The 18,417-nt window shown below is 33.4% G+C and overlaps 1 protein-coding gene across 5 annotated transcripts in view; it reads right to left on the reverse strand.

Moving 5' to 3' along the window:
• Positions 1-18,417, reverse strand: part of LOC150098914 (divergent protein kinase domain 2A-like) — a 416,716-nt gene that overhangs the window by 118,964 nt on the left and 279,335 nt on the right. For 4 of the 5 annotated variants that reach the window (XM_090404862.1, XM_090404861.1, XM_090404860.1 and 1 more), the window contains exon 1: positions 3,089-3,421. The exons of the other annotated variant lie outside the window; for it this stretch is intronic. The gene's annotated coding sequence lies outside the window, so the exon portion shown is untranslated. Of the gene's footprint in view, positions 1-3,088; positions 3,422-18,417 lie in introns of those variants that run through there. 5 annotated transcript variants of the gene reach the window in all.

Consider the following 18,417-nt stretch of genomic DNA (forward strand, 5'->3'; position numbering starts at 1 on the left):
CTTCCATCTTATTCTGTGGCGAGTATCCAGAGGGTGGTCTGCAAGCCCAGAGTGGCTGTACTGGTGAAATCAGATGTAATCCTTGTGTTCTGAGATTCTGATATTTGCTGTCCTGCCTGTTTGGCCAAAGTAGGACAGTTTACAGCTGCAAGGGACCTGGTATACACCTGGTAGGTCTAGGGGAAGTGGTTGGTCTTTGGTGGAGTGGATAAGGGATGCCAGTTTTCTATGTGGTCTGTAACAAGTGGTCAAGTCATGTTTTTTTAGGATTTTATTGATTTTTTGCGAGGTGCCTCTGATGTAGGGAATAGTGATAGATTTAGAGTAATCTTTTTTGTGAAGGGGAGGGGGTGGTGGGTTGTGGATAACTGGGTTAAGTATTTTTTGGATTTTTTGGAGGGGGTAGCCGTTGGCTGAGAAAGTGTCACGGATGTGATTTAGTTCAGTGGTTAGGGCTTGATCATTAGAACAGATTAATTTTGCCCTGTTGAATAATGTTTTAATAACTCCATATTGTTGTGAGGGGGGGGGATTGTTGGTGAATGTATCTGCCTGTATGGGTGGGTTTTCTATAAACTGAGAAAACCAAAGTTCCATCAGGTTGACGGGTGACTAGTGTGTCTAGGAAGGGGAGGTTATTGTTTTCCTCTTTTTCCAGGGTGAATTTGATTCTATGGTGTTGGTTGTTCAAGTGTGTTAGGAAGGAGAGGAGTGAATCCGGGCCATGTGGCCAAATAGCGAAAACATCATCAACGTAGCGAAGCCATATGGTAGGTTTTTGTGGGGCTGAGTTTAAGGCTTTCTCTTCAAACATCTCCATGAAGAAGTTGGCCAAGGGTGGGGAAAGTGGTGAACCCATGGCTGTCCCCTCTATCTGTTTGTAGAATTTTTCCTGCCAAACGAAATAGCCTGAGTTCATTGTAAACTGAAATAGGGCTGAGATATCGGGAGGAAATTTAGCTTGGATTAGCTCTAAGGTTTCTTTGAGGAGGAAAATTCGTGAATAGGGAGGAGACATCAAAACTGACCATTATGTCATTATGTTGGAGTGTAAGGTTTTCTATACTGGCTTTGAAGTGGGCTGAGTTTTTTTTATGTGTGATGGTGTATTGCCAGTATAGTGTGAGAGCGCTTTGGCTAAATGCTTGGCTAGTTGGTAAGTGGGGGAATCAATGCCATCCACTATGGGACGTAATGGCACATTTTCTTTGTGTATTTTTGGGAGCCCATATATGTGGGGGGGGGGGTCTAGAGTTATAGGGTTTTAGTCTGTTGGTAATCTCCACAGGCCAAGAAGTGACCTTCTTAAGGAGCCTATGGAGTTTTCTAATTTGTGAGTTGGTGGGATTGTAATCAATGGGGAGGTAAGTGTGTAGTAAGTTCCCAAGAAGATGGCAACGTGACGTTCGCCGAAATATCGGAAAGTATATATTAAAGTTTATTTAATCTATATTTCTAGTATACGCTGTCAATTCCTTAAATATTAGTTATCATGTTTAACCAGCGTATAAGCCTCTCAACAAGAATAAAAGAGATAAATTGGTCAGACAACACATGCAATTAACAGACAAAAATACTATTAGTGGGCAGTAAATGGCATGGTACATTGATGGTGACTGTGTAGATGAGGATTAAATAGTATAGGCTGTATGGTACAAAATATACTTTCACGACGAGTCTTTGGAAGTGTCACACGATTATGGAAATAGTAATATTACATCTTTAAATAATGAATGACTTATCTGAATCCATTTGAAAAACAAATGGTTGATGATGATGTTTCTTATTCCAGATGGAACATGGGAGAATAAAAATGAAGGTTATTGCAAAGAGGTATAACATGTGTGAAGATATTAGTAATTCCCACTATTAAGTATATGAAAATTTCCAAACAGATATATTTTCTTTAAAGTGAAATCATGCCTACATACCAATTATTTTAGCATCTTCATTATCTTATCCTAGTCCTTTATAGAGTATTGCATAACACTCTTCAAACTTTATATAGATCATATATATACATGCGATTTCTGCATATTAAGTAATACGAGTAGCAGTGATGGTATAAAAAGAGCAGATTTTGTTGAGGTAGTATGTTTTCTTTTAATGAAAGGTATATGACTATTATAAAATATCTGATATGATAGTTCTTCTTTTTTTTTTGAGATTTGTCGATGATGTTTAAATTTTTAACAATACTTACCCAATACAACATAAAAATGCATGAAAATACTCAAAAACTTGGCTAATTCCACATTTCAAGACTAGTATTTGTTATTTCTTGTTTGGATGTTAACAATTTTTCTGTTCAACTCTGTTCAGTCTGATGATCACCACCCAGGGAACCCACCACTCCCACAAATGCACAAGTTTTGAATTCTATAATTGGAGTTAGCTGATAGGTAGAAAAACAGAGGCATTACACAGCCATATAGATTACTTGAAAGGTTTCATAGGATTGATACAAGAAAAATTTCAGTATACTTGAATAGTGTGAGAAGTACTTGGGGATCATTTCTCGAAACTGAGTAAGAGTGGATAGTAAGTAATTTTTTTGCTCGTAAAGTGAGGAATGATTAAAATTTAGTACTTGGTGAAAGTTTAGTGGGCCTGCTTGATGCTCAAATAATACTAATTTGTAGAAATTATGTCAGAAATACTATTTTCTCATTTTAATAGAGAATCAATAATAATAATAATAATAGGCTTAACATTTTGGCGACTAATAAGTCGAAATTCAAGAGGAGGGACATGGCAAAACTAGTATCAGTGTGTTATCCAAGTGCAAGGTACCAAAAATCTTAAGTATACTTGGGAAAAAGAATTATTCAAAAATAACGCAGAAATGATAAAGAACGTACAATATTACTTCCATAGAGAAAATAGTATATAAGAACTATATTTGTATATAGTTCTTATATATTACAATACATATTCATTTTACCGACAAAGCTTGAATAAGAAGGTAATCTTACCTTTAAAATTCACATTTTAATGTAACGCCATTGCGCCAAATTGGGAAATCTTTAATATATGATGTCGCTAGCTTAAAATATATATGTATTTTAATATTTATAATGTAACAAACCTTTAATTTCACATAGTCTGATTCATGTATTCCCGCCTGGTGAATGACGAAATTTGGGTTGAACCAGACCACAGTTCATCACCCCCATCTTCCATGCTCATTCACGATGTAAACAACAGCCACACACCCCTTACGACACATTTCTTCGAACTTTTTAGCTACGCCAAAGGAATATCACATTACAACAATTAAGTGGGTTATTTTTTCTTTGTTCTGACATGTCAGTATAAAATGCTACGGAGTTTGAATTCATCCGAAACAAATATTGACAACGCACGCATCCTACTTGCTACCTGTTTACAAAATTCTACAACGCACAGACGACTTCAACAGCACTATTCAGTAGGTATTAAGTCGCACAGCAATTGGAAAACAAGACTGGCGGGAGGCAGGTTTGCAGCTGTTGATTAAGGTTAATAACACTAGAGGACGCAAAAGTAAAACTATATACCTAGTTTTACGTTTCGTATACTATTATAATATAATAGTATACATAATATTATACGTATATTATATTTAAATAATAATATTATATTACACTTACTGAAATAAGAGCCAACAGGCTTCATGGCCAAGTAAAATTATTCAAAATTAAGTGGATATTTGAATACCACATTATTTCTTAGCCGAATAAGAAACTCAAAGATAGGAAATCTAATCTAAGAGTTCATGCCGCTTGGACTCACTGATCTTTATATAGTTTTCTATATTCGACATGAAACTCTTTGATTAGATTTCCTATCCTTGAGTTTCTTATTCGGCTAAGAAATAATGTGATATTCAATATCCACTTAATTTTGAATAATTATATTACACAACTATATATAATATTATTATGTATAGTTGTATATAATGCATACTCTCCCCTTTTTTCAATGAGAAAAATGAATAATAATAATAATAATCTGGTTTGTTTAAGTAAATTCAAACTTCTTAGATCACTTTCAGGCAGAAACGTCCAGAAAAGTATCACAATCTATAAATATAAATATTGAGGATGCCTCTTCTTCTGGATCACTTCATTCTATACAAATATGCAGTTTAGATATATTATAATAATATATGTATACAATACACAGTATAAAGAGTGAGTCTATGAGAGTCAAACGAGATACTTGCCCGGAAAAGCAAAAACGAAACAATAAAAGAAAACGAAGAGGAATTTCTGTGGATGCTGAGTAGTGGATCACATACAAGGGTAGTAACATTTTTTTTTTCTTCGAAAATTTGGAATTTTCATCCCTCATACGGGCAAATTGGCGAGAGAAAACACACGGTTTGTGCCATCTTACGATGAGTCCTTGAAGGCATAACGTAATATTCATAATTATTATTATTAATCCTACTTTGCGCATGGATGTTTGTAAAAGCCCACTTAGACGAGCATGATAGCCATAGCCCTTTGGACCTTATAAGATTTATCTTGATTGTAAAAAAAATAATAATAAATAAATAATACAATATACAAACAAAAATACTGCTACTGGACGTTGTGTAGGTGGAGGGTTTCATGGAATGAAGTCTTTTCAGGCTATAACTCCTTGGGGGTGTAAGTAATAAGAAAAATCAAAATCATAGCATTTTTAAAATAATACAGAACATAGTACGTATGGGAGTGGTCATCTTAGAAGTTTTACTGTTGTTTTATTGGCTAATGAGACAGGACCTTTATAAATATTCTGGAGTTTTGTAACTGATTAGCATAAACGTATAGTCAAACTATTTTTTTCCAAATGGCAACAAGGATCTTTGGGGAATTTTTTTGTGTGTGTGCACACACACACACTGCCCTAATAAAGCAGTTGGGTACAGCTGTTTTCATGTCGTTATATTTCCAAATGTATCCAGGAATTTCACTTATATTCTTGAAGACTAAGAAAACTAAATCTCTTCTCCGAATACAAATACTAAAGAAGCAAAGTTATGCATTATAAGCGGTTATATACACTACTTCCTTCGTTTCTTCATGCCTTATATATGCACATCACTTCTAAAGATCCAGAACAAAAGTAGCCAAACTTCTTTATAATTGCCATTCTCATCTGGTTTTATAATGAAAGACCAACGACCAGTTATTAGATGCTTGTTGCTGAATGATAGCAACAAATATAAATCTTCTAATGCCTCTTTTTCTCCAAAAGGGAGTTAGGCGAAGCTCCTTTAGCCCCCAACACTTTTTAAAGACTAGTGGGTGGCCAATCACCATCCTTCCAGCATTTACTGATAGAAAACCCAACTATCAATAAATCAAAGCTTTTCAGGAGAGAGAGAGAGTATGGCGGAAAACTGCCGCCATCTCGTAGTCCTAGATCCTAACACTCATATTATTATTACTAATAGTGCGAGTTTTAAGGTTGATTTTCTTGAGATTTTATTTTCTTCCAAATAGAAATTTTATGGGAGGATCCTGCTTTCTCGCATAAGACATCAATTATCTCGTGAACCGATCGAAGAAACGGTTCGAAAGTATTCCTCTAGATGCTGATCAAATCGAACTTTCAACAATCTCTCTTCAGGTGGCCTAGCGTTACGATGCAAATGCAATTTCTATAAAAGTAAATATACGTAATTCGATAATTTATTATGTACAAGTATAGATACAGCATCATCAAATTTCTGATATGTATGCTTCATGGGTATACAAGATGCTATGATGGTAATAAATGATGATATTATAAACTTTTTATCGACAATCTTCCTGCATATTACTCTTTTATATGTCAGTACTTCAATACTCTCGTATGTAACATTTCAGTCTTCTAAGGCACTTCTCCTGCATTAATTCACCTAGAGTTTGGTCTTCCTCGGGGTGGTCTTTTTACAACGATCTTAGCATCAAAGACTAGTTTTGTTAATCTTTCTTGTCTCGTGCTGTTTAAGCGACGTATGATTAGCTCTGTTCGCACATTTTTGAATGCCAACCAATGTCAAGTTCCTTCCTAATATCGTTACTTTTAACGATTCTGCTATTAATGCCATCAGAGCCTCCGTAGCTCAGTCGGTATAGACGAAGCCTTTTGGTAGGAAAGATCCGGGTTCGATTCTCGACTTTATCTGGTCTCTTTCGACTAAAGGTGAGTTAGCCAGTCTCATACGTAGGTAGAAGGGTTTTTCACCCGGAAAGTCGGGTTTTTCGTTCCTCAGAATAGGCAAACTGGCCCGTAAACACACACGGATCTACAGTCGAAAGTACATACTTAAAAATCTTTCATTGGGAGGGTTCAACCAGTCCTAAGGGATGGATGATGGAAACTGGGAGAATACCACACGACAACAACATTAATGCCACCAGTTCACTCTCCTAATTATTCTCAGATCTACTGTCTGTAGTTTTTGATTAACTGTTTTGCTTCTAATCTCGATCTCAGATCAATTAGTTAAAATCGATTTGAACATCGTTTTTTCTCCTATTTCATTTAAATGTATTCAACCGACTCCTCACTCTACTATAGTCTGTGATCTATTTCCATGTTTAATTTATCTTCACTAAAAACTGTGTCTAAATACTCGCAATGTTTTCTCTGTTCGATAGGTTAACTATTCAGGACGCAGCCGATGTTTTCAATGTTTTCCAATCTATTTTCATAGTCTTTGTCTTTTTATTGTTCATTTTATGCCAATATGTTACAGTAGTTATTTTATTTAGTTAAGGAATTCTGTACACTTGTATTGGATATATTTAGTCGTATACATCTGAATAAAGTCAAGAGCTGAGATTAACACAATCAGTTTGAAATCAGCAGGTTTAATGCCAGTTTCCTTCATGTGCTTCATATAGATGACGAATAGCAGAGGAGGTAGTGTACATCCTTGTTTTACATTTGATTTTATCTAAAACCATCAGTAAAGTTATTTACCACGTGTTACCTAAGTTTCATAAAATGGATTACCTTTTTTCAAAATTTTAGTTTATACTTCAGATAACAGATGTAGAAATTTCGAGAACAAATATAGAATTATGATTGATTCTATTGTTATGCAGCAATTTTGATTGTTCACTTCAAAGATTAAAAAAATGTCAAGATATATTTATAAATATATACATCGATATTTAACATAGGATAAGTAGGGTCTTTTTTATCCCAGCAGAAACTCGGAATTTCAATCCCGCATCTCCGAAATTGCAAAAGAGCTCCCATGATATTCACCTAATAATGCTAGGTATTATTATAACACGAGAGATGAGGGAAGTTCTTTTGTTACTTTCGGAAACAAAAGAACAAAAGAAACAAAAGAACAAAAGAACTGAAGTTCTTTTGTTCTTTTGTTTCTTTTGTTATGCTTACTTCATAATCTCATTAATTTTCCAGTGATGATGATTATGGTGGTGGTGGATCACACGACATAAAAAAAAAAAGACAGAGCTCTGTTGTGCTACTTTTATTTGTTTTTCCTTTTTCATGTCATGTACCTGCCACTTGCGAAAGTTTGTAAACCTGCAATACATTAGTGCGGTGGGATGGACTAAGGATTTATTATTATTATTATTTTATTTAATTCATATTTATTTATTTTTTCTACATAATCTGGAACCTCTCTCGAGACAAAATAGAACTTTTTCAAGCTAGTTCGGGGGCCTCTCAAAAGCAGGGTTGTGGTCCCATATCGCTTGATGAAATTAATCTCCCCTAAGACGTGCACTCATGCCTATTTCAACTTACATACGAGTTTGATTTAACCGTATCCGTGTCATTAACACATGATGTTACGACAGCAACACACAACTCAATATCTTTTTTTTGGCATGAAAATGTCTATTTCTGATCGTATACAGGAAAACCTCGCTTAACGCGATTAATTAACCCGTCAATTGATGCGCGCTAAACGAAATCGCGTTAAGCGAATGCAATAAACAATAGAAATAATTAAAATTCATCCACCAGTTAGCGTAAATTTGGGAAAAAATTACAGTAGAAGTTATATTAGAAAATAAAATCATCAAAGTTAATAAAAATCAAGTGCTTAAAATTTTATTTAATATCTAAACATTTGATTGAGCTACTTTTTTTACAAAAAAAAGAATTAAGTAAAGATGTTTGAATCGTGCTCGACTTTTTCATCTTGTCATGCAATTTGCGACAGCTGGCGATCGCTCTATCAAGATTTCGGCGGACTTCGAAGCTTCGATCCATATCAGGATCAGCATCAAACAATTTCCTTAGCATGCTCAATGTGATTGAAAACTAGCTCAAGTTCTATTGCAGTTAGCTTCTTAGTCGTAACATTCTCTTCTTATTCGCACTCCTTATCTTCTTCTTCTTCATATGCACGCTGCTCTACTAGTTGAAGAAGATCATTCTCGCTTAAATGTTCTGAATGGGAATCGAGCAAGTTTTTCACATCTTCATTATCCAGTTCATTAAATCCAAGTTCTTTTCCAATTGTGATGATTTCTTCAATAATGTTAGATCCTGGATTTTGCGCACGATAAACTAACATAGGCTTGAGCTTAAAGTCGCCTTCTGCATTGCCTCCTAATAAAAGCGTAAGGCGATCTTTAGATACTTTATATCCTGGTTGAGATGCTTCAGTTTTGTTAGGAAAGTTTTTGTTGGCATACGCTTCCCAAAAAGACCAATTTCGTCGACGCTGAATATTTGCCGATCGTCATAATCACCCTCCTGAATTATTCTTTAAAATTCTTCAGGAAACTTGGCCGCAGAATCTTTATTAGCACTAGCAGATTCCCCAGTTATTCTTACGTTATGCAGTCCAGCTCGATTTTTAAAACGGTCAAACCATCCTAAACTCACAGTAAAGCTTTCATATTCCTCTTGAAATTTGATCTCTTTCAATGAGGTAAAAATATTGAAAGCTTTTGCCTGAATATTCCCTGTACTAAGAGGTATTATTTTTTGGTTATAATCCTCAATCCGGAGTGATAGAAAACGCTCTATTTCGATCATTAAATGGCTTCTATTTCGGGTGAGCCGCATGCTTAAAGAAGCAGTAGCAACTTTTCCTTGTTCTTTGTATTCTTTGCTCTTATTTAATATAGTTCAAACTGTAGACTCGCTGTGTCCCAGGTCTCGCACAATCATTGTATTACTAACGACACTTTCATGTCTCTTAATGACTTCCAGCTTTTCCGCTCGCTGCAGATTGGCGCAAAAAAATTCCGCGTAACATAAAAAAATCGCATTAACTGATTAAATTAACCACTCGCTTAAAGCTGGAAATAATATCATTTCATTCAATCCCGCTAACTGATTATCGCGCATATCGAATTCGCGTTAAGCGAGGTTTTCCTGTATTACAAAGGGAAAAAAAAATTCCATGCTGCAAACTAAACTTAGCTATATCACTGTCTGAGAGTACCCAACATCACCATATTCTCTTTCAATTTCTCCTCGCCTCCACAAAAAATTGAACAGGGGGTGGGCTAAAGTTGATCGAATATAATTTACTATTGAAATAACGTCCAAAACCTTCTTAAATGAAATCTTTTCTCAGCAAATGATCTCCTGATGCAAATGAAGAACCATTTGGATTTCAGAGCTTATTTGCTTCCTTTCCTCTTGCGATAAGTCTTAGAACTATACTCTGTTTCTGCCACCGGCTGCTATTCTACTTTTCGATTTTTCTGATTCCATTTCTGAAGACTCAAGTAATCTCTTTACTTCCAGGAACAAATCCTTGTCAGTGGTAACATTTTAACTGTTATATAAACAGCAAAGATGCTATCAATTACAACTGCAAGCGTGTCTGTGATTATTCTGAATTAATCACGGACACTCTTATTCTGAATTAAAAATCAGGTCAATTTTCTGTAAATAAATAAATTTGCACTCAGTTCTGTACGATTGAAGACAGACTCTCGTCTTGAAATTGTTTTGTTATCTGTTCAACCAGAGTAATAAACATTCACAAATTTTGAAATTGTAAAGATATTTCAGTTTTTGAAATTATTTCTGTCACTGCATAGATAGCACACGTACTGATTTATATCAAAGGACGCTACTGCAATTACGCTTTCTCAAATCCAAATAACACACCAGAGACGCTATTTCAGACTTAGTTTAGCGAAAACGTCTACTGTAAATATTGTATATTGAGCAGAGATGAATTTGAGGTTGCTGATTGTTTCGCGAGAATTGTCGTATCTGTAACAAAGTGACATCATTCCAAAAACTCTTCCAATTGGTTGCAATTTTGTAAAAACGCAACGTCATCTCGTACATATACCAATTCTCAAATTCCATTACATTCTATCAAGCTGAAGTGTTATTGCAATATATATCATTTGGATTCGATTAGATCGTTTGCCCCTGCAAACGATCTAATCGAAGCAAAAAAATTAGATAAACAAAAAGGAAAAAAAAGAAAGAAAGAAAAAGACATTGGATAAATGGATGTACGGAAAACAACTCCTATAAGTGCTTGATGCATTTCGTGAAACCCATTTAAAAGAATCGCGTATCTAAAATAGGTTCCACAGCTGTGGTTTTTTAGGTGCGTTTAGCAGAGCACGTCCGTCCAGATGCAAATTATTCTCAATTGTTTCTAGACGTAATTGTAACGAAAATTAATATCTGCGATTCGTTTTGAAGGATTTAAAACATCGAACGTCTATTTGATATTTCAAATTTGTGGTCATTCCAATTTGTGTTTCAAATTTGTGGCGCAGTTTCGGTTTCAATCGGATCAGTTTTATTGACAAAACATTCGAAAATATCGATAATTTGATATTTTCGTTTACATCATGAAAGTTCTTGCAAAAATATCGACTATCGAAGATTTAATATGAATAACCGGGTATTAATATGAATCTGTACTGTACGTAAACGACTAAAAATCATTAGGATGAAATTGGATACAGTTTAAAACTATTCCTTTTTATATATTATTTCATTCAATAAACGGAAAGGTATGAAAAAAATTATTTATTTATAAATATCATTACGTAAACAAACCGCTACGTACTTTATAAACTCTATGCAATTATGAGCTACGGTCTGTATTTAGAACTCTATTAAAATTTGGCGAGTTATTCAAAATCTACCATTTTAATTCCAGAATTACGTAAAAGAAAATTATTTCTACTTATATATGACAAAAACTGACTCGAAGTTTAAGTGTTATGATAATAAATGATGTAACCATACAAGAATGCAATTATGAAACCAACTTTTTTCATGGCTGTCTGCAATTTTCATTACTAGTTTGTTTTACGACTGTCTACGATGATTTCCTTAGTTGTTGCTGTATTGTCCGTGTCATTTAATAAATGTACAGTTGGGATAATAACCAAAGCTACTTCTATAACGGGAAACACTGCGCCTGGACGACCGAAATTAAGGGGCAACCACATTCCAAGTAAATTGCAATAAGTGGGAGTAAATTTATAGCAGTAAGTTTGCAGAAGCTCACATTTAGACACAAATCATTATGCAGTTATTGGAAACATGTCAATGGCTAAAGATAAAGACAAATTAAAAGAAAAATAGAAAGTGCATTTAAAATAAAATTGTTGTGGGAAAAAAAAATATTCGAAAGCTGTACCAAAAATAGTAGAAGCGAATTTACTGGAAATAGAGAGAAATGAAAATACTGAAATAGAATGAAATATATATCGAAGACAAATAATGAACGCAGTCAACAGCCCAATAGGGGGAAAAATTGCAGAAAAAAGGGCTACAAAAATTTGACCGAACATAAAGAAGAGAATAATAAAAGAGAAAAAATGAATTGTGATATAGATTTCTGAAAAAATATTCAGAGAAAAATGAAGTTTACAGAAAATGGTTACCTTCTTCTGATCCTAATGAAAAGAAAGTAAATTATAAGAGAAAGAATGTCGTAGCTAAATGCGAAATTAAAACCTTACGTGGAGAAAACTGGAACATGGAGAAAACAAACTAAAATTAAAAGAACTAGAAACAGAGTTAAATGAAAGACGCTCGTCAACATTTAAAATCATACAGCCTCTGAACAAAGAAGTTAAAGAACAAAGCAATATATCTTAAGTAAAAAAAAAAAAAGGGAATGGAAGAATTTAACATTCCTAACATAATAAATAACTGTAACAAATTAGAAATCATAATGTTAGATGAATTAACTGAAATTCTAAGGAAAATGAAAAAAGAAAAATAAAATAAAATAAAAATACCTGAAAATAATGGTATAAGTATGAAATCATTTTAATAAATATGCCAGCTCGGAACTACATAAAAGATTTCAATCTATTAAATAAAATGCTGAAATTTGGAACAGCTCCAGACGACTGGAAGTTATCCATTACACTTCTTATTTTCAAAAAACGGAATAAATCACAATGTTCAAATTACAGGGGAATAAGTAGATTATATTCTGGTAACAAAATATATACTGCAATATTGTATAGGGAAACATTTAGCAGAAAAAGAACGGATTTAAAAAGGATTCTTTATGTATTCATACAGTCATCACTTTAAAACATTTAATTGAAAAACAAAGAAAATCCAAACTAAATACTTCTAATCTAATCATCCATTATGGAAACTCTTTTGATCAAGCAAAAAGAAATAAACTTTTTGAAATATTAATTAAAACTCAATTATCTTCACAATTAATAAAATAGATTATTAATGACATTATTTTAATAATGTCATTAATATATGTATTTAAAAGGACATGTTAAAATAATGGTGGTATGTGACTCACAGAAATACAATTAGAATCAAATTATCGAATAAATATATTATTAAAAGCACACAATCAAATCTTAATTGTTAATGTACTATAATTATCTCTATACAACCGTGACGACATTGTTGTCAAACATGGCGTGAGATAAAACATGCGAGTATATCAAAAGCAAAATAGTTTGACATACCAAACACACTGAATAAGTTAACAATTAATTATCTCGGCCTACAATTCAGCTACACAGAATAATCAAATTCTTGGAATTTGTGTAACACAAGCCTCCAATTAGCGATCTCTATAAGTTTCTACTATGCAAACGTAAATACAATAAATAAATAAATAAATATAAAATAAAATAATAAGCAGTGATTAAAAATTCTTAGTCACGCAGTACTGATGTATTAGAGGTTTACAACCTTTCGTGGGTGGGAGACACAAAATATATATTAAACATAATAAATCAGTAAACATTAGAATTGTAAAAAAAATTTAAATATTATTCGGTGTGAAAAAGTTTGCTAACTACGAAACTGAAATTTAGAATTCAATTACCAAAACTGCGTACAGGATTGAACTACAGTAGTACTTTTCTCCGATAGATGGCGACGTGATCCACTTACGTCAATCTGCTGAATAGAAAAATTCATGTCCAGCGATTGAAGGAATGTTATTTTTATTCCAAACGGTAATCGGTGACCTGAATTCAAATCTCATCTGTGATGAGAGGAATTATTTAAGTGTGTTTCAAGCAAAGATGGTTAACTGAATTTAAACAAAAGAAAGTACTTTCGTTTATTTAAATTCAGTACTTTCAATAAAAAAAATTTTTTTTTTCTTTATAAATTTAGGAATAAGGAGTTCAAGACGAATATACACAACTGGCAGATAAAAGTCACATCAACGAAATTAGTTAGCGTTTGAATAAAATTGTTCGTACATTCATTTACGGAACTCACCCCAATTCTTCATAACATAGTATGATGGTCAATATGAATGCGTTATACACACTCTTGAACATCTTCCAGAGGAGAGCTTTTGCGTTCAGCCTGAGCATAGCGGATTCTGCCATGTGTCATTAGCAGGAGATGTCGCTAATATTTTGCTACTGATTATAACATGCACGATATATTATATAAAATATGTATATCAAAGAAAAAGGGCTTTATTTGTAATGAGTGAATTATGCTAATCTTTCTTTTTTAAACGGTTTTGAGAAAAATGGAATAAGAAGCTTTGAGAATGAGGAAAACATTCTATTTTTAATGGAAGATAAATAGTTTCTCAGGAAAAGAAATTATCTAAGAGTGCATAAACTACTCACGATGTTGACTATGGATATCGGAACGATCAGTATAGCTTATAGGGTTCCCTTGACGTCAAAAGGCAGGAGAAATGCACATTCATAACGTTGTCGTGGCATTCGTAAACTTCTGTGATCCGAGTAGATACTTAATCTATCACAAGGAATAATATTTGAAATAATGGTATGCTTATATTTAACTGAAATTGATCCATTAAATTTTTCAAGAGTTCAAGTTAAGAATCGGTTAAATTTTTACGCACAAGAAAAATGTTTGAGAAACTAATTTTTTAAGATCCCTTAATTTCTTCAATTTAGTATAATTTAGAAGAATGAAATATTATTTGTTATTAAATAATAATCGATATATTATTTTTAAAGTAATAAAGATTAATATCTGGAAAATTTACAATTTTTCCAATTTATTTTTTTTTATTTTTAGGAAACTCAAAAAAAATTGAAGTAATCATATTTTTACACATTACTTTAGTTCTCGCTAATATCTGTCAAGAATAACGAACATACAAGGGAGGTAAAAATTTAAATAAATTTTGTTTCCATTAACAGGCGTAGTTTTTTCCTTTTCTTCCTTGATTCGTATAGAAGTAAATATTTAGTGTTTATTTTCTCCAAATATTAACCATATTGCTATATTTTTGCTATTAACAGGTTTTATGATAGCCCTGATATACATTACAAACTAGAATTTCGCATTACTTTACGACAGTTACAAAATATTGCAAGAACAAACATAGGAAGAGGATACTACTAATGGTGATGAATATAACTCATTCTCCACAAAGTGTGGGAGGGTGAGGAAATAGGCTTTGAGGCTGTGTGGTGAGAGGTAGAGATAAGCAAAATGAAATATCTAATAAGATGCTGTTACAGACATTTTAACGCAGAGAATTGCATACGTAGACTAAAAATAGTGGAAGACTTCAATTATAACAGGAAGCGGTCCGTGAAAGTAGGGAAAAAGTTTTTTTTGGGCGGAGTTATCTTGAGTAGAATGTGATATAGGACACACGATGAGTGAGAATAGTGGGTTTTGTAATTGCATTAGAGAATATGATGGTGAAGCGACCATTCGGCATTCGCTTTGTGAAAGATAATTGAGTCCGTATTTTGGCGGGGAAGGAAGGGGAGGAGGGGTCATACAATCAGGTGTTAAAAGTTCAGAAATAAACAGTACTTAGGAAGTAATGTATTCATAGGATTAGAAGAATGAAAACGGCTCTCAAGTTAGAAACTAAGCAAGAGTTTCAGAAAAAGTAAATGTTATGGAAGAATTATAATAACGGAGTAGGAGAGACGACTACACGTGGAATATAAAATGCATGACTAGTAAAATGAAAGATTGTATACCAAAGAAGAAATTAGTAATGAGTACTTCGTTTAGGCATTTTATTAGAGTTATTTTGTTCTTAGTCCAGAAGGGGGCGCAGTGAAGAAATTAGACGTCAGCGAAATCATGCGAGCGTCGTGACTAGAGATTTACAAGCAAGTGGAAGGAGAATAAAAAGACTCGCGAAGTTATGGAGAAATCGTGGTCAGTGTTTCTGGAATTGGAGTTGTGGGTAAGATTTGAAAAATCGAGTAAAGACAGTTCTCTATGTAGGACGATATGGATCCCTGAGGGAGAAATCTCGTATTGGCAGTTTACTTATATTTCACAGAAATAATACGAATAAAGATTAGTAGTTTGAATAAAGGATTGGATCTCTGATAGGCATTGTCGAGTTGTGTATGAGGGAATAATATTTCAGAAAAATTATAGGCGAGTTCCTACAGGATTCGTTTCTTGGGACATTTTGCTTAACTTATATGTTAGCGATGTGAAGGGTCTGGAGAATGACATTCACTTGGATGTAGATCATGCAAAATTTGTAGAGTAATAAGGAGTGAAATGGATGTAGCATTTTATGCAAGAGGATTTGAATAGACTTGAATTATCAAAAGATGAGTAGCGATGTTTGTTAACACTTTCATTGCCAAGCTGAAAATTGAAATTTCGTGTGGTGGCCAATTTTTTTTTATTTTTTTATTTAGTTAGCGACGTCCACGCGATAACGCGTGATCGGCCGTTTGGTGAGAACTCGCATCGCGCGATATCGCGTGATTGGCAATGAACGTGTTGAAAATCGCGCTATAAAATGCAGAAATGGTAAACAGTGACAAAGAAGATCCAGAGATGATTAATGAATATTAGGAATGTGAAATATTAACTGTCAAGATATACTGCAAACGTGTGAATTACAATTTAGTGGATAGAAGACGTAGAAGTGCTATGATCTGATCTGAACGTACAGTTAACAAATTAATGGTGACGTAATTACCTGAGAGAATGGCCTACTAGGACACACGACTTTCCTGAAAGATGTAATGAACAAGAGTGTCAGGCGCAATTTTGTTTTTCTCCTGACCAGTGATGGGTTAGCAAAATGCATTACTTGATGAAGTGAATGAATTAAATGCACCATATGATGAATATAATAGCAATAAGGAAAAGTATCAATGGTAACGTGAATGAGTGTGCACTGGAATTACTGACAATAGCAGTGATAATAAATCTTGTGACTCCACAGAGAATAATAATAATAATAATAATAATAATAATAATAATAATAATAATAATTCATATGAGAAAATATTTCGTCTGATTTGTTGGTTCTGGTAAACAATGAAAATAAATAATCAAAAAAAAAAAAAAAGTGAAAAATTCAACAATCGTAAGCCCAAACGATACGCACACTATATATTACATAATAGATCTGTTCTATAAGAAACTTTGTTCATTATAAAGGTGGAATTTGAGAACGTGTAGCTTGTGATATGGTCTCAGGTGCCACAATCTTACACTGATAGAAGAAACCTGTAATACATTCATTTCTAGTAGATGACCGAGAAACTTTTTCTGCACCATTATGATCACGTAGGCATAGCTCTCGTGATCACGTTATGATCACGAGAGCTATGCCTACTTATTTTGGAAAATAAAACGGTTTTAGAGGGTTTATCTTATTTTTTTACATCTTAGTAATGAATTTTTATTTTATCTCGCTTCAAACATCGTCTTATAATATGTTATAAGCATATAATACCTCTAATGACCGATATTTCCTATATAGTTTCGTAGTATTATTACAGGTAATAGTTCTGTACATAACTAGACAAATTAGTAACGAAATTAAATGCGTATTACTTTGCATTAGTTTTAAACTGACACATTGAAATCAAATATAAAGATAGTACAGGTAACCCTCGTATAACGCGATATTTATACAACGCGGTTTCGATATAACGCAGTCTGCAAACTGTAATAACCTTTATCCTTTCATATCTTTTTCACAGCGCGATTTAAAAATCAAATTTTATCTTATTAATTTGCGTCTGCCCATATCGCGCATGTAGTTATGAGTGGCGAATTTATATTAGGGGAAATACCCTTCAGCACGCATGTACGTCAATTGTTTACAGTAAACAAAGACAATTGAAATTGTCTTCCTTTTTTGCAGGAAAGCGCATTAAAAGTCATAAGTGTGTTAATCTCAAGCTGAGCACTTTGTTTTCTGTTGAGTTACATACAATATGTAATGCTTTTCATGTAACAAATTTATTTTTATAGTAATGGCCACTTGAAGGGCTTTTGCCATATGGTTGGAAACGAAATTAGTGAATTAATTGATGGGGAAACAGATTTAAATGAGGAGGAACTGGTACAATTAATAGATGACATCGAACCAAATGGCGGGGAAAGTTCTGCCGAAGATTCTGATTGTGATGAATCCGTTAAAGAATTCAGTTTAAAGAAATTAGTAGAAGTTATTTTACGGATAATGATCCTTCAATGGAGAGCTCCGGAAAATTCACAAGATAACTGGATATTTGTTTAGTTCCATATCATGAACTTAACAAACAAATTGCAGCATAGTGGTAAGCAAGGTCTTATTACTAATTTCTTGATAACTAAACCAGCCGAAGTATGCAATGAGAATTATACAAATGATGTCCATGAGATTTCAAGTGATGACGACGTCCGGCCACTCGTAAATAAAGAACATCTACGAAATGTTCGTTTTGAAGACAGTGATGACGATTAAAATATGCGCTTTATTTCATTTTGCCTAAAACATTGATGCATTATGTGCAAAACAATTTGTAATTTTTATACTTTTATACTGTGTATTTGTTTCATAGTTTATATGTTTTCTTAACTTACATGAATTACCTGAATTAAATAAAAATATATTTTTGTTACATATGTCATTGTTTATATAATTTAAAAAAAAAAAAACGATTTCGGAACCTAACTCTACTTTTTCTATGTGATCTGAGTCTCGCATAACGCGATTTATATAACGCGGCATTTCTATGGAACCTAACATCCGCGTTATACGAG

The sequence above is a fragment of the Typopeltis vanoorti genome, chromosome 15, assembly GCF_054136105.1.
Source record: "Typopeltis vanoorti isolate ZY-2024b chromosome 15, IOZ_Tvanoo_1.0, whole genome shotgun sequence".
NCBI classification, from domain to species: domain Eukaryota; kingdom Metazoa; phylum Arthropoda; class Arachnida; order Uropygi; family Thelyphonidae; genus Typopeltis; species Typopeltis vanoorti.